The following is an 18,039-nucleotide window of genomic DNA, read 5'->3' as shown; positions in this document are numbered from 1 at the left end:
GGGGGCGCCTCAGCCGACCCACCGAGTGTTGCTAAGGTAAAAATCTTCCGATAAACGTACACGCAGCATGCACACACCTAATTGGAATGGATATGAGCAACACATCTCGAAGAACAACAGTTACAAAGGTGAGTAACCGTCTTTTCATAAAACATATGGAATGCCACATCACATGGTCCACAGACTGAAAGGCCTACAGAGGCCCAAGGGAAAGTAGGAAGGAGCTCAGGGCACTGTTAGAGTCAGCATAGCCTGACTCTCGTTGTCTAGCTTGAGAGCCCAGGGCTAGAACCCCGTGCAGTGGGTGGGTCTGGGTTCCCTAGCAACCCTCGGATGGACCTGATAACATAGAGGCTGTCCAGATTACTGCACACCAGGAGTGGACTGACAACCCCACTTTGCTGAGTGAGCCAGAGCCACGCTCCCCATTTCGCCAGGGAGGCACCTTTAACTGATGCACTGCCTCACAGAGCCTGGCAGCTCAGAAGGGGGAGAGACAGAAGAGAATGAAACTTACCTCAGGAGCTCCTGAATAATGGTGCAGAGGTTCTACTAGCAGCAGCTACCCCAGGCTTCAGAGGAGGGGCTAACCCTTCCCTAAGACTAGCGAACCCTTTGCTCTAACTTCTGGAGGATCATGGGTGAGGCATTTGACCATATGCTCAGTGAAGAGGGAGGGCTCAGGCTCCCCTACCAATCACCCTTTTCATGTAGGGGACACAAAACCCCTTTCCCTCCCTTGGAGAGGCAGAGAGGATTATCATTATCAGCCCTGAGTCAAGGGTGTACCACTCACAGACAACGGGAGGCAGGCTGAAGACCCATTCTTATGTGGGCACGTTGGACTGTATACATTTTGTTGGACTCTGTTAACTCAGAAGTCAATTGATGAACTGTCCAGAGAGCAAGGTCATTACTGAAAGGTGGACTGTCATAGTGTTAGAGTGACTGTTGGCAAGGGAGGCCAGACAGGGGGGACAGTTGAGACCTGTGGGATTGCATTATCCCTATGCTGCCTTGGTGGAAAGTTACGGCAGCGGACATCAAGGACAGTGGGGTTAGATAAAGTTGTTATGAGAAAGTTGGGAGCTAGCCCGTGGGAGGCAGACGCCAGGTGGCCTAGCTGGGATCGGTTTCAAGGTGATAAACAAGTCCATGAATCAGATGAATTGCATGGGAAATGGGAAATCAGTAAGCAAAGGGCCATGCGTGTGAAAAGCGTGTGTATCGGACTAAGAACCAATCAGCAGCAATGTGATGTTGGTGTGTCTGACGTTTGCTAATATGGAGAAGCCTATATAATATGATGCATTGTACTTAATAAACGATTCTGCTTGCAATCATATTGGTTGTTGTGCTTTATCCCGGCCCGCATGAGATGCATGAGATGCAACATATGGTGACCCCGACGTGATTCGAATCGGATTGAGTCGTTGTCCTGAACAGGCGAGAGAACAGCCGCGGCAGGAGGTACTGGAGAAGAGCCAGCTCCTGGCCGTCCGAAAGAGAGACGCATTTGAGCTCAAAGGTGAGCGGCTAGTGAATCATGAGTACCGCTGTATCAGCTGAAGAAAAGATAACACAGAAGCTTTTATTGCACATCATGAACCGACAGGGGGAAAGAATCTCCCCTGATGCACTGACTCACTTATTAAGAAAAGAGGGGGAGCTAGGGAGGCTCCTCCTAACTGCCCTTCGGGCCCAGGACAAGGAGGTGCTCCGCTGGAAGCGAGCCCTGGACGGGAAGACGTTGGAGTGCACGGCGCAGGCAGAGGCTCGTGCCGTGGCCCCGGAGGTCGTTCGGACCTACAAGCAAGTAAGTTGTTTTGGCAGGAACCTGGACAAGGCGTCCTACGTTGGCTGGTCTGAGCCTGGGACAGTGCCGGGAAAACCGTTATGCTTCTCCGGTATGAGCAGCAACAGCTGGGTGTTCTGACACAGGATGCACAGATTAAAAGAAGCCAAGCAGGGAAGGAAAAAGAACAGAATGAGTTAACCGAAGAAATCTTTCTGGCCCCAGTCAAGGACACATCGCTCACAGCTAAGACTTGGCGGACAGCCAAGGAAAAGGGGGGCTTGACTGAGCCCAAAAAGCTAAGAGAGCAGAAAAACCCTACCAGGCACTAACGGAATGTGTTAGCTGTCTCTTCTTACAGGTATGGAAGAGCTGCCCAAAGACCCTAGCAGCCCTGCCACTCCTTGGAACCAGGAGACTGACTGCCTGGACCCATGATTCTCACTGCAAAAAGACCCCTCCACATCAGAAGAATTCTTCTACTGATGATTGGCCTATTTCCTTTTTTAGCTCTACTGTGCTTCTGGACAGCAGGAAAAAAGGACAAGGTGACGTGCTGGTTAACCTCTCCCTTGTCCGCTGGCAGCCCCCATTGTGTTATTGGATTCTTTTGAAAGAAGCAAAAGCACTACAGGATGATGTCCTGGTAATCTCCTCCATAGAAGCTGAACCACGACGGTGGTGGAAAAGAAGAAAAAACACTCACATCATTGACATTGCCAAAGTTCAGAAATTCCTGACTAAAAGGACATTGAGAACTGACCCTGGTGAAGAAAAAGACGGTTACTCACCTGTAGTAACTGGTGTTCTTCGAGATGTGTTGCTCCTATCCATTCCATGTAGGTGTGTGCGCCGCGCGTGCACGGCTCTCCGGAACATTTTTACCCTAGCAACTCCGGCGGGCCGGCTGGCGCCCCCTGGAGTGGCGCCGCCATAGCGCCCCTTATATACCTCAGCCGGCCCGTCCGCTCCTCAGTTCCTTCTTGCCGGCTATTCCGACAGTGGGGAAGGAGGGCAGGTCTGGAATGGATAGGAGCAACACATCTCGAAGAACACCAGTTACTACAGGTGAGTAACCGTCTTTTCTTCTTCGAGTGATTGCTCCTATGCATTCCATGTAGGTGATTCCCAAGCCTTACCTAGGCGGTGGGGTCGGAATGAGACGTGGCGGAGTGTAGCACCGCAGAGCCGAAGGCTGCGTCGTCTCGAGACTGCTGTACCAACGCATAATGGGAAGCGAAGGTGTGGACGGAAGACCAGGTGGCCGCTCTACAAATGTCCTGGATGGGAACATGGGCCAGGAAGGCGGCTGACGAGGCGTGCGCCCTCGTCGAGTGTGCAGTGAGACGGCACGGGGGGACGCGAGCAAGCTCGTAGCACTCCCTAATGCAGGATGTCACCCAGGCTGAAATCCGTTGAGAGGAAACAGGGTCGCCTTTCATGTGCTCCGCCATTGCGACAAAGAGCTGGGAGGAACGCCGGCAGGACTTAGTCCGGTCGATGTAAAAGGCGAGGGCCCTACGGACGTCCAGGGTGTGGAGCTGCTGCTCACGAGGTGAGGCGTGCGGCTTTGGAAAGAAGACCGGGAGGAAGATCTCCTGATTAAGGTGAAAGACCGACACCACCTTTGGGAGGAAGGCCGGATGAGGTCGAAGCTGCACTTTGTCCCCGTGGAAGACGGTATACGGGGGACCCGCCGTAAGGGCGCGGAGTTCGGAGACTCGTCTGGCGGATGTGATTGCCACGAGGAAGGCCGTCTTCCAGGTGAGATGGAGCAGAGAGCACGTGGCCAGGGGTTCGAAGGGCGGGCGCATCAGCCGGGTGAGAACCAGGTTCAGATCCCACGTTGGAGCAGGCGGACGCACTTGCGGGTAGAGGCGGTCCAACCCCTTGAGGAAGCGGGCAACCATGGGGTTGGAAAACACGGAGCGACCCTCTACAGCGGGCCGAAAGGCCGAAAGTGCCGCCAGGTGTACCCTCAGGGACGAGATCGCGAGACCTTGGCCTTTCAGGTACCAGAGGTAGTCGAGGACCGACTGGATAGGGGACGAGAAGGGGTTAAGACCTCGCTGATCGCACCAAAGGGCAAAGCGTTTCCACTTCGCGAGGTAGGTAGAGCGTGTGGAGGGTTTTCTGCTTTCAAGCAGAACTTGCTGCACCGCCGCGGAACAGTTCCTCTCTGCCGCGGTCAACCACTCAGGAACCAGGCTGTAAGATGCAGCGACTGCAGGTTCGGGTGACAAAGCCTGCCGAGGTCCTGAGAGATGAGGTCCGGCCATAACGGTAGGGGAATGGGATCCCGGATCGAGAGCTCGAGGAGCAGGGTATACCAGTGCTGCCTCGGCCAGGCCGGAGCGACGAGTATGACGCGGGCCTTGTCCCTCCGCAGCTTGAGCAGTACTCGGTGGACTAGCGGGAACGGAGGGAACGCGTATAGAAGGGGGCCCGTCCAGGGCATGAGGAACGCATCGGAGATGGAGTCCGGAGCCCGACCCTGGTACGAACAGAACCTGTGGCACTTCCGGTTGGTCCTGGAGGCAAACAGGTCTATTTGGGGAAATCCCCACCTTTGGAAGATGGTGTGAGCCACATCGGGGCGAAGGGACCACTCGTGGGAGGCGAAGGACCTGCTCAGACGGTCGGCCAGCGTGTTCTGCACTCCTGGTAGAAAGAACGCTTCGAGGCGAATCGAGTGGGTCACGCACAGGTCCCATAGGAGCATCGCCTCCTTGCACAGCGGGGAGGATCGGGCCCCGCCCTGTTTGTTCAGATAGAACATGGCCGCCGTGTTGTCCGTGTATACCGCGACACAGCGGTCCCGGAGGTGAGCAAGAAAGGCGAGACAAGCCAGGCGGATCGCTCTCAACTCCCGCACGTTGATGTGCAGGGAGAGCTCCTGGGCTGACCAGAGGCCCTGAGTGTGTAGGTCTCCCATGTGAGCCCCCCATCCAAGCGCCGAAGCGTCTGTGGTCAGGGTGACCGACGGGCGAGGGGGGCGGAACGGAACCCCTGCGCAGACCACCTCCGGATGTAGCCACCAGGTGAGCGTCTGGAGAGTGGGGTCCGAGACCGTGACCACCATATCTATAGGGTCGCGGTGAGGGCGGTACACCGACGTCAGCCACATCTGGAACGGCCGGAGCCTCAGCCTCGCGTGCGCGGTCACAAAGGTGCACGCGGCCATGTGTCCCAGCAAGCGGAGGCAGGACCGCACCGTCGTGGACGGGAAGGCTTGTAAGCTGCGAATGAGCGAGACCATCGTCTCGTGTCGAGAATGCGGGAGGCAGGCCCTGGCGAGGTTGGAGTTGAGGACCGCTCCTATGAACTCCAATCGCTGTGCTGGAAGCAATTGGGACTTCTCGGTATTGACTAGGAGGCCGAGAGACCGGAACAGGTGCAGAATCTCTGAGACCTGAGCTGACACCAGCGCTTGAGAGCGTCCACGGATCAGCCAGTCGTCGAGATATGGGTATACGTGGATTCTGCGACGACGGAGAGCTGCGGCTACGACCGCCATGCACTTGGTGAACACCCTCGGGGCAGTGGAGAGGCCGAAGGGTAACACCGCAAACTGGTAGTGGGTCTCCTTGACCGTGAACCGCAGGAAGCGTCTGTGGGGGGGGTAAATTGCCACATGAAAGTAAGCATCCTTCATGTCGAGGGCGGCAAACCAGTCTCCCGGATCCAAGGAAGGGATAATGGTGCCCAAGGTCACCATCCGAAACTTGAGCTTGCAGAGGTATCTGTTCAGCTCCCGGAGGTCTAAGATGGGACGAAGGCCTCCTTTCGCCTTGGGAATGAGGAAATATCTGGAGTAGAAACCCCTGCCCCGCCTGCAGGGAGGCACCTCCTCGATAGCACCCACGCTCCACAGAGACTGGACCTCCTGTAAGAGGACTTGCTCGTGAGAGGGGTCCCTGAAGAGGGACGGGGACGGTGGTTGGGAGGGAGGGGGCGAAATAAACTGTAGGCGGTAGCCGTGCTGGACGGTGCTGAGGACCCAGCTGTCCGATGTTATAGCCGACCACGCCGGAAGGAAGCGGGAAAGGCGACTGGAAAACAAAAGGAATGGATCCTGGGGGGAGAGTGATGGGCCGTCCTCGGGCGTCCCATCAAAAGGCCGGCTTCTGAGCTTGCGGGGCCTTGGACGAGCTCTGCACCTGGTTGCGCTGCCCCCCCCGACGGTCTACGGCGGAAGGGGGCCGTCCGGCGGTTGTTAAACGGCCGAGCCCTGGCCTGGTTGAAGGGTCGGTAGGGCTGCTGACGGAATGACCGTCTCTGCGTGGCCGGCGTGTGCATACCTAGGGTCCGTATCGCAACCCTCCCATCCTTTAGGGACTGAATTCTGGCATCTGTTTTCTCAGAAAACAGTCCCTGCGTGTCAAAAGGGAGGTCCTGGAGGGTGTACTGGACCTCAGGTGGGAGGGTGGAAGACTGTAGCCACGCGATGCGGCGCATCGTCACCCCGGATGCTACTGTCCGAGCCCCTGAGTCTGCTGCGTCCACGGCCGCTTTTATCAGGGTTCTGGAGGCTAACTTGCCCTCCTCGAGGAGCGCCGAGAATTCGGGGCGGGAGTCCTGAGGGGTTAGCTCCGTAAATTTTGCGAGGCACCCCAAGATGTTGAAGGTATATCTGGATAGCAGGGCCATCTGGTTGGCGGAGTTGGAGACCTCCTGCCGAATAGATTTTACGCCCTAACAAGTCCATGCGCCGGGCGTCCTTGGACTTCGGCGCAGCGGCAGGTTGTCCGTGCCGCTCGCGGTCATTGACCGATTGGACCACCAGCGAGTCCGGGGTGGGGTGGACATACAAGTATTCGTAGCCCTGGGCGGGACGGAATACTTCCTTTCGACGCCTCGCGCCGTGGGGGCGACAGAGGAAGGCGACTGCCAGATAGTGGCACTGTTCTTTTGAATGGTGCGAATGAACGGGAGCGCCACTCTGACAGGGGCGTCATCTCCCACAACGTCCGTAATCGGGTCCTCGACTTCTTGCACCTCCTCTATGGGCAAATTAATGGCCTTTGCCACCCTTCTGAGAAGGTCCTGGTGTGCCCTGAGGTCAATGGGCGGGGGCCCTGATGGCGAGGCCCCTGCGACCGCCTCATCTGGAGAGGACGACGAGGAGTGGCCCGGCAGCACCTCCTCCTGTTGGTGCTCCCCCACCTGGCGATCTGGTGGCAGCGAGTCCTGGCCCAAAGGTGGGCCGTGGGCGGCAGCTTGCGTCGGTGGGGATGGGGGGGCTCTACTGACGGTGGCCACCGGTACCGACGGTGCCGAGCCCGGCTGCCTGGGTGGCAGGGGAGGCCCCTGTTCATATTGCGCCCAGGGTACCCAATGTCCCCAATACTGGGGTCCATGATCCGGCGGAATGGAACCGGCTCCGAAATCCACCGCACTGCCTTGGGGTGAGGCTACGGAGGGTTCCCTTGAGGGCCAGGGTGGGGCCGTGGCGGTGCCTGGGCGGGCATCCAGCGCCGGCGTGAGACGACCCTCCGGTGCCGGGGGTCGGTGCCGGGCGTCTCGGGGGTCCAGTGGCGAGCGGGATCTGTGCTGCGCCTGGTGCCGGGAGCCGGATCTCCGGTACCGGGAGCCAGATCTGCGGCGTCGGGAGCTGGATCTCCGGTGCCAAGAAGGGGAGCGGCGGCGGCGGGAGCTCGACCGGCGACGCCAGGAACCGGACCTCGAGCGAGATCCGCGGCGCCTTGAGCGGCTGCGCAAGTCTCTATGTCCGCGGTGCCTGGACGCGGACCTGCTGCGGTGCCGGTGACTTCGGGACCGGGACCTGGAGCACCGCCGGGAGTACGACCGGCCCCGCGATGGAGAGCGGTGCCGGGACTGCGACCGGTGCCGGGACGCTGAGCGGCGTCGCGATGGCGATCTCCGGCGGGATGGGGAGCGGTGCCTCGGTGACCGTCTCCGGGAGATGGACCGGGATCGAGTCCGGATCCTGGAGCCGCGGTCGCCACGGTCGCCCGGGGATGACGGGCGCACCATCGCTGGCTTGCCGAGGGACTTGAATGTCCGCACCGGTGGTGCCGGCGGCTGATATGACGGGCCCGTCGCCTCGATCAGTTCTCTCGCCGTCGCGAACGCCTCCGGCGTCGACGGGATCCTCAGCTCCTCCTCGGTGGGCACCGGGGAGCTGGGCGGAGCCGGACTCGACGGGCCTTGCGGCGCCGGAGTCAACGGCGCGGTGCACTTCGCGTGCACTGCCTCAGCCTGCACCGTTTTCGTCGGAGGCAGCTGGGCTAACGGCTTCCGCTGGTGTTTAGCGGCGGCCGTCTTCGGCGCCTTGTGCTTCCTCCCCGGGGAGAGGGAGCGGTGCCGGGTCTTTGGTGCCGGCTCGGTGCCGGAGCGGCCCGGTGCCCCCGGAGCGCTGCTCGTCGAGGCGGTTTTCGGTGCCGCTGGAGCTGGCGCCGGAGGTTGGAGCGCAGACTCCATCAGTAAGTGCTTCAAGCGAGAGTCTCTCTCTTTCCTCGTACGAGGCTTAAAGGCTATGCAAATAGAGCACTTATCTGGCCGATGCGACTCTCCGAGGCAGCGAAGGCAAGAGTCGTGCGGGTCGCTAACCGGCATGGGCCGCTGGCAAGCCGCACAGGGCTTGAAACCCGGTGCCCCGGGCATAAGCCCGCACCGGGGCGGAAGAAGAGGGGTAAGCCCTCTAATTCCCTAACTATTAACACTATACACTATATATATACAACTATAACAAGAACTCAACTAACTAGTAACACTATGCTAAAACTATGGAGAAACAGTAGGGTTGTGGAGGTAAGGGAGCACTCCACTGTTCCAACTGGCCGTCACGGGCGGGAAGAAGGAACTGAGGAGCGGACGGGCCGGCTGAGGTATATAAGGGGCGCTATGGCGGCGCCACTCCAGGGGGCGCCAGCCGGCCCGCCGGAGTTGCTAGGGTAAAAATGTTCCGGAGAGCCGTGCACGCGCGGCGCACACACCTACATGGAATGCATAGGAGCAATCACTCGAAGAAGAACAAAGAATTGTACACTGGCAGGAAGAAATTTGGGACTCCTGCTGAGAAATGTGGTATTAATTGGATTTTAAGGTTTATTTTACAGGCTGCGCCCTGTGTTTTGGATAAATCCTTTAGCATGTATTGCCCTCCCTAATTGGATTGTAAATGATATTGCCCTTATTCAGTTTTTTATTGTTGGAGCTCTGCTAACCCAAATACAGGCTGGAGTTGGTGAGTTACATATCATTTTCGCCATTAGTTTTATGACCCAGAGGCTATTGGCAGAGATGGTATGGGCTATTACTGAGGCTGGAAAGGCATTGCAGTGGGAGCTAGTACGTTTGAAATCCTGAATGACCAGCGGATGGCCATTCGGAGTGATTTTAACCACCAGGATGGCCCACTGCCCTTACAGATACATCAGGAGTACCATCTGATCTGGGGTTGTAGAGATATACCTGGACACTGTCTGGGTGGAAGTGTTAATATTCGCAGTGCTTCTCCCCAGCATGTGGACCGGTTAGGGTGGGTGTGGGCTCTCATATACTGAATCCTGCCGGGTCCATGGGGAGGATAAATGTGGAACTAATTACCCCCTTATTACTAACCCCAGCTTTTTAGAGCTTGATTGCTTTTTGTTTTTAAAGTTTGAGAAAACTCAGCCAAAAGTTTGTTGAGTATTCTCAAAGGGGGGAGGAGTTGGTGTTACTAGGCATAAATCTAGGTAACTCAGGAGAATGGCTTTGGACCTGTGTGACCCAAAGTACCTTTATGTAAAGTGCTTTTGTTAGTCTTACCTGATTTTTGTAATTTCTTGTGTTATGTGCTGACTATTGGCAGTTGCAAGGCTGTTTGATACTAGATGTAGCCAATATTAAATGAGATAGGCGGAAAGTAGATGTTGTAATTAAAGTTATATGCATGAGAATGTAGCCCCCACGGGGGGAAAGTACAGATAACTGTTCACAGAAGAGACCAGAGGGTGGGGGCTAGTTAAGAAGCACAGCCTCCTAGCTAAACTGGTTGTGGAATAAGCTAGTGTCCATGGACGGAACGTTTCAGCGAGAAAAAAAAAGGATTGGGCCCAGGCGGGCAGGCAATAGACAGAGAGATTGGAAATCAGGTTGAAAACTTTTGAGGATGCAGTGGAGAGAAAAAGTAGTTAAGCACAAGCATGGGGATTTCAAATACTCAGGAGAATATTTGGAATGGTAATTTGAATTGGTAAGTGGTTGTTGGAGAACAAGCGAGTGATTTAAGGCAGAGTAAAAGGTTAACTTTGTAGTTGCTAGAGGGAACAGCAGTTGAATTTTGTAAAGATGCTAAAGAAAAGTTTTTGGTGTCTTTGAAATGTTTGTAAATAAATTCAGGCAAAGAAATTAGTTTGCAATTGTTTGGCTATGAATAATTTTGTTAAATTAATTAAAGAATGTAGACAGTGCTATGTAATTAAAATTGTATTAGGCTTTAAGGGCACTGTAAGTGATGATGTTTTTATTTTGCTTGCCCTGTTTTGTATGCCTTTTGCAATGAAGTTTGGAGCAGTTTATTGGATGTCTCTTTAAGAAAAGAGGGGGAGATGTGGGATTGCATTATCCCTATGCTGCCTTGGTGGAAAGTTACGGCAGCGGACATCAAGGACAGTGGGGTTAGATAAAGTTGTTATGAGAAAGTTGGGAGCTAGCCCGTGGGAGGCAGACGCCAGGTGGCCTAGCTGGGATCGGTTTCAAGGTGATAAACAAGTCCATGAATCAGATGAATTGCATGGGAAATGGGAAATCAGTAAGCAAAGGGCCATGCGTGTGAAAAGCGTGTGTATCGGACTAAGAACCAATCAGCAGCAATGTGATGTTGGTGTGTCTGACGTTTGCTAATATGGAGAAGCCTATATAATATGATGCATTGTACTTAATAAACGATTCTGCTTGCAATCATATTGGTTGTTGTGCTTTATCCCGGCCCACATGAGATCCATGAGATGCAACAGAGACCCAGTGACCTAACCACTAGATGGCACCTAGTCCCCATCACAATTTGGCAAAGAAAGTAGGCAATGTCTCAGACCTGCTGTAAGTCCTATAAAAGAGAAAAGGGATTAGGGTGACCAGATGTCCTGATTTTATAGGACAGTCCTGATTTTTGGGTCTTTTTCTTATATAGGCTCCTATTACCCCCCACTCCCTGTCCCGATTTTTCATACTTGCTGTCTGGTCACCTTAAAAGGGATAGATATGGGAAAAGTACTGAAGTGGTGGACAAAAAACAACAACAGGAAGCCCAAGAGCAGCAGCAACAATACCAGCTGTTCCAACAAATGGCCACCCAGGAACCACAACAGGCAACACAACAACAGCAGCAGCTCATTCAGAAGTTGACAGTGCAGCAATAAGAACAGTAACAACACCTAGTTAAACAAATAGTGACCCTCTTATAACTGAAGGGGTGAAACATAAATCCTGCAGCAAGACCTTCAAACACCACTCCAGCTCCAAGTACTCCAATAAAACTCACAAAAAGGGGGCCTGAAGATGACCCAGAAGTCATCCTTGTCACCTTTTACCAGGTTGCCATGGCAGCACAGTGGCCACCTGAGCACTGGGCTATTTTTCTGGGAGACAGACCCACTGAGACCGTGCGGTCAATGGCGACCTTGACTTCGGTACCCAGCTGCCCATCCCCGAGCTGCATCGCCCCTCAAGAGCAATTTGTACCGTCCGGTACCCAAGCCGGTCAGTGGCAAGGGGCACCGTGGCAGGGGCAATGGTGTCAATGGGCACCATGGCCGCAATTGCCTGCCCAGGTGAGACCCCACTTGGTAGCCGGAGCGTCCCATGCCCATTCAGTGTCCCCCCCGCGACAGAGTCAAAAGTCAACGGGTACTGAGCAGGTGGTACCGGGCCCAGATTCGGTCTTGGGGATCGAACCACTGGCACCTCCCGACGCTCTGGGAGCCAGACCAGCCTCCTTGCCGACGCCAGAGGAGACAATAGCGGCCCTTCCGCCCATTCTACAGGAAGACTTTAAGAGTCATCAAGAGCTCCTCAAGCGGGTGGCCTCAAATCTCCAACTCCAAGCCGAGGAGATGGATGAGCTGTTGGGAAACCCTTTTCAATCAATGTGCTGTCCTCCTCGGCACTGGGCCATGTGGCCCTACCTCTCCACCAAGGGGTAGCTAACACATCAACTGCTCTATGGCAAACCCCAGCTTCCCTGGCACCTATCTCCAAAAAACTGGAGAGGAAGTACTTTGTCCCGGCTAAGGGACATGAGTACTTGTACTCCGACTCAACCCCCAACTCTTTGGTGGTGAAGTCAGTCAACCACCAGGAATGCCATGGTCAGCCCACCCCCACCCCCAAAGACAAAGACGCCAGGAGACTGGATTCTTTTGGCAAGAAGGTTTATTCTTCCGCAAGCTTCCAGCTCAGGGTGGCCAACCACCAAGCCCTGTTGAGCCGCTATGATTTTAACTTATGGGGGGTCTCTACCGAAGTTTGAGCCTCTTCTCCCGGAGCGGGACAAAAGGGAGTTCAAGACTCTGGTTGAGGAAGGGGCAGCAGCGGTGAAAGCAGCCCTCCAAGCCTCCTCGGACACGGCCGACACAGCAGCCCATTCGATGGCCTCGGCCATATCTATGCGTAGGGCGTCCTGGCTTCTCCTGTCTGGTCTGTCTGCAGAGTCCCAGTCTTTAATGCAGGACCTTCCCATCGACGGGGAAGCGCTGTTTGTGGACCAAACTGACGTCCACTGCATGGGATGAAAGACTCCCACACCACCCTGCAAACTCTGGGCCTACATGTCCCGGCAGCAAAGGACAAACCTAGGCCGCAGACCTGAGCACCTCCTGCTAGGGGCAGATATGAGCCCCGCCCAAGAGACTGAGGGAGCAGAGATGCAGGTCCCAGCGTCAGTCCTGCTCGGTCCTGCGACCAGGCCCCTCGAAGGGCAAGAAGCAGGGGAAAAGGTGGTTTTGACTCTTTGCGGGGGGCCACCAGGCCTGTTGCCGTGGAAGCCCCCCAGTTAATAAAGTTTGTGTTCTGCAACCGTTTATCTGCATTCCGAGTGGAGTGGTCCCATATAACGTCGGACTAGTGGGTCCTGAGCACTATTTTCAGGGGCTACATGTTGCAGTTCATCTCACCCCCCCTCCATCACCATCGGCCCCGAGAGAACCTCAGGGAACCGGAACATGCCCCCTTTCTAAGCAAGGAGGTGGCGCGCCTGCTTGTCCGGGGTGCGGTGGAGAGGGTACCGGTAGAATTCCAGGGCAAGGGGTTTTACTCCCAGTATTTCCTGATCCCGAAGGGGAAAGATGGGCTCTGGCCCATCCTGGACCTGCGGAATCTCAACAGGTTTATGGTCCATTACAAGTTCCGCATGTATCCCTGACCTCCATCATTCCCTCCCTAGACCCGGGGGATTGGTTCGCGTCCCATGACCGCCAGGATGCGTAATTCCACATCCATATTTTCGAGGATCACAGGTGCTTCCTCCACTTACCTGGTAGGGCGGGACTATTACCAGTTTTCAGTCCTCCCTTTTGGCCTTTCCACGACCCCCAGGGTTTATACCAAATGCATGGCAGTGGTGGCAGCCCACCTCCGGAGGAACGGATTACACATTTTTCCTTATCTGGACGATTGGCTCCTCCAAGGCAACTCCCAGTCCCAGGTACAGGCCCAGATGCAATTCCTGCTGTCCACATGCACAGGTCTGGGCCTTGTGGCAAACGAGGCCAAGTCCACATTGGTACCAGTCCAACGCATACACTTCATAGGGGCTCTGCTAGCTTCCCTAGAGGCCACAACCTCTCTTCCCCGGAACAGATTTGAGACATTCATAAGTCTCATAGCCTCAGTCATGACCTTCCACGGGAAAAGTGTGCTTTCAAATCCTAGGTCACATGGCAGCATGCACGTCCATGGTGCAGCATGCCAGGCTCAGAATGAGGCCTCTCCAGCTCTGGTTGGTCTCCCTGTATTCCCAGTCCAGGGACAGCCTAGACAAGGTTGTCATGATACCACCCAACAAAGTGGCCACTCTGCAGTGGTGGTCTCTCCCGAGCAACATGCTGAATGGGATTCCCTTCCGAGCAGGGCTGGCTCCAGGCACCAGCCAAGCAAGCATGTGCTTGGGGCGGCACCTTGGGTCAGGGTGGTGCTCGGGGTTTTTTTTTTTTTTATTTCATCGGGACAGCACTGGAGGGGTTTTTTTTTGTTTCAGACACGTGGCGCTCTGGGTGGCGGGGGCTGGTGCGGTGCTCGGAGGGGGGCGGGGGCTTGTGGCAGCGCGGTGCTCGGAGGGGTGGTGGGGGCGCGGCGCGGTGCTTGGGGGGGTGGTGCCTTGGCATGACGCTCAGAAGGGGTGGGGCTTTGGGCAGCGTGGCGCTCGGGGGCGTGGCTTCGGGCAGCATGGTGCTCGGGGGGTGAGGGCTGGCGTGGCGCTCAGACGGGGGTGGGGGCGCGGTGCTTGGAGGGGCAGGGCCTTGGTGCAGTGCTCTGAGGGGGGTGGGGTTTCAGGCAGTGTGGCACTCAGGCGGCGGGGTTTCGGCAGCGTGGTGCTTGGAGGGGGGCGGGGCCTTGGCGTGGTGCTCAGAGGGGGGTTGGGGGCGTGGCACGGCGCTCGGAGGGGCGGGACCTTGGCGCGGCGCTCTGGGGGGGGCTTCAGGTGGCATGGTGCTTGGGGGGGCGGGGCTTTGGGCAGCATAGCGCTCAAGGGGTGGGGCTTCGGGTAGCATGGTTCTCGGGGGCTGGCGTGGCACTCGGAGGGGGGTGGGGATGCGGTGCTTAGAGGGGGCGGGGCCTTGGTGCAGCGCTCTGAGGGGGCGGGGTTTCAGGCAGCGTGGCGCTCGGGGGCGGGGTTTCGGCAGTGCGGTGCTCGGGGGGGGGTACAGCAGGGCGGTGCTACGGCAGGGCAGCGCTCTTCTTTTTTGCTTGGGGCGGCAAAAAAGTTAGAGCCGGCCCTGCTTCCGAGAAGCCCTTCCCTCACTAGACCTGGTGTCGGATGCCTCGGACCTGGGCTGGGGAGCCCATGTAGGGAACATTCAAACCAAGGGCAGATGGTCGACCTTGGAATTGTCCCTCCACATAAATGTCAGGAAGCTCAGGGCAGTACGCCTGGCATGCATAGCTTTCAGTTTGCACCTTCGCGGGAAGGTGGACAGAGTCCTCGCGGACAACACGGCTGCGATGTATTACATCAACAGGCAGGGGGCATGTGTTCTTTGGCCCTGTGCCAGGAAGCCCTGGACCTATGGGAGTTTTGCATAGCCCATGATATCGCCCTATGGGCCTTTCACCTACCTGGCACGCGCAATGTGCGAGCTGATCACCTCAGCAGGGTGTTTTCCCACCAATACGAGTGGTCACTCCACTGGAAGGTCACCTGACAGCTCTTCTGAAAATGGGGAGCTCCCCAGGTCGACCTCTTTGCTACTGCCCAGAACCGACGCTGTCCCCAGTTCTGCTTCAGGGAAGAGGCAGAAAGGGGGGCGATCTCAGATGCATTACTATTCCGGTGGTCAGGCCAACTGTTCTATGCCTTTCCACCATTCCCACTGATAGACAAGGTCCTGCACAAAGTAAAGGCAGACAGGTCGAGGGTTATCCTCAAGCCCTGGATTGGGCCTGCCAACATTGGTATGGGACCATCCTGCAACTTCTAGTGCCTCTCCCTCCCCCCGCGGAGGCTGCCGCTCCACCTGGATCTCCTCTCCAAGGAGTGGGGATGCCTTCTCCACTCCAACCTGGCCGCGCTTCACCTGACAGTGTGGTTGCTCCATGGTTAAACGAGGAGGAGGGAAGGCGTTCAGAGAATGTCAGATGAATTCTGCTGGAGAGCAGAAAGCTGTCCACGCGACAGACATACCTTTCCAAATGGTCTAGGTTCTCTAGGTGGGCAGGGAGGCAGAGTGCCTCTGCATCATCCACATCCCTCCAGCTCATTCTCGATTACCTCCTGTCCCTTAGGACTCAAGGACTAGCTCCTGCCTCTGTCAGGGTACATTTAGCCACCATTTCAGCCTTCCACCCTCTGGTGCAAGGTCACTCGTTTTTTTCCCATCAGATGACCTCCCGCTTTTTAAAGGGCCTAGATCGTGCATTCCCGTACGCCAGGGTCCCGGTCCCGCAATGGGATCTGAATCTAGTGCTATCCTGCCTAACGGGTCCTCCCTTTGAACCCTTGGCCACGTGTTCCTGGTCTCACCTATAATGGAAAGTGGCATTCTTGGTGGCTATCACCTCAGCCTGTTGTGTCTCAGAGCTTAGGGCCTTGACCTCGGAACCCCGGTATACAGTCTTCCACAGGGATAAAGTCCAGCTTCGCCCACACCTTGCGTTTCTTGTCTCCACCTTCCATATGGATCAGGACATTTTCCTACCAGTACTCTGTCCTAAGCCCCATTCCTCCAACAAGCAACGCTGCCTATACACACTAGACGTACGTAGAGTGCTGGCCTTTTACCTGGACTGAACCAGGCCGTTCAGGAAATCCTGGCAACTGTTTGCTGCGTCGGCAGAGCGCATGAGGGGGCAACCATTTTCCACCCAGCGCCTTTCCCGCTGGATCACCTTGCGCATATGCACATGTTACAACTTGGCCACTGCCTATCGTAAAGGCGCATTCTACGAGTCCACCTATGTAGCCCACATCCCTATCCAGGACATATGTAGGGCTGCCACGTGGTCCTCTGTCCACACCTTTTCCTCACACTATGCGATCATCTCCCAAGCAAGGGATGACGCCAGGTTTGGTAGGGCAGTACTCCGTCCCGGAAACCCTTAAACTCCTACCCACCTCCATCAGCTATAGCTTAGAGTCACCTATTGTGGAATACACATGAGCAATCACTCAAAGAGGAAAGGACAGTTACCTGTTCTGTAATTGGCATTCTTCGAGATGTGTTGCTCAGGTGTATTAACATCCCACCCTCCTTCCCCTCTGTCAGAGTTGTCTGGCAAAAAGGAACCGAGGGTGCGGGGAGTGCGCAGCTTCCCTTATAGCGTGATATAGAGCCGTCACTCCAGGGATCGCAGCGATGCTCCCCCCTACGGGTACTGCTAAGAGAAAAACTTCTGGCACCGGTGCACGTGGCGAGCATGCACACCTACTGTGGAATACACCTGTTCTGTAACTGAATGCCAGTTACAGAACAGATAACTGTCCTTTTTGTGAGGTCTTTTTGAAGTTCTTCACAGTCTGCTTTGGTCCTAACTATGTTGAGCAGTTTACTATCATCTGCAAACTTTGCCACCTCACTTTTTACCCCTTTCTCCAGATCATTTATGAATAATTTGAACAGGATTGGTCCTAGGACTGACCCTTGGGGAACACCACTAGTTACCCCTCTCCATTCTGAGAATTTACCATTAATTCCTACCCTTTGTTCCCTGTCTTTTAACCAGTTCTCAATCCATGAAAGGACCTTCCCTTTTATCCCATGACAACTTAATTTACATAAGAGCCTTTGGTGAGGGACCTTGTCAAAGGCTTTCTGGAAATCTAAGTACACTATGTCCACTGGATCCCCCTTGTCTACATGTTTGTTGACCTCTTAAAAGAACTCTAATAGATTAGTAAGACACGATTTCCCTTTACAGAAACCATGTTGACTTTTGCCCAACAATTTATGTTCTTCTATGTGTCTGAAAATTTTATTCTTTACTATTGTTTCGACTAATTTGCCCGATACTGACGTTAGACTTACCCGTCCGTAACTGCTGGGATCATCTCTAGAGCCCTTTTAAAATATTGCCATTGCATTAGCTATCTTCCAGTCATTGGGTATAGACGCCGATTTAAAGGATAGGTTACAAACCATAGTTAATAGTTCCGCAATTTCACATTTGAGTTCTTTCAGAACTCTTGGGTGAATGCCATCTGGTCCTGGTGACTTGTTAATGTTGAGTTTATCAATTAATTCCAAAACCTCCTCTAGTGACACTTCAATCTGTGACAGTTCCTCAGATTTGTCACCTACAAAAGCAGGTTCAGGTTTGGGAATCTCCCTGACATCCTGAGCCATGAAGACTGAAGCAAAGAATCCATTTAGTTTCTCCACAATGACTTTATCGTCTTTAAGTACTCCTTTTGTATCTCGATCATCGAGGGGCCCCACTGGTTGTTTATCAGGCTTCCTGCTTCTGATATACTTAAAAAACATCTTGTTATTACTGTTTGAGTTTTTGGCTAGCTGTTCTTCAAACTCCTTTTTGGTTTTTCTTATTATATTTTTACACTTAATTTGGCAGTGTTTATGCTCCTA

Source organism: Mauremys mutica, chromosome 2 (assembly GCF_020497125.1).
Source record: "Mauremys mutica isolate MM-2020 ecotype Southern chromosome 2, ASM2049712v1, whole genome shotgun sequence".
Lineage (NCBI taxonomy): Eukaryota > Metazoa > Chordata > Testudines > Geoemydidae > Mauremys > Mauremys mutica.
Note: the sequence above shows the minus strand (reverse complement) of the source record.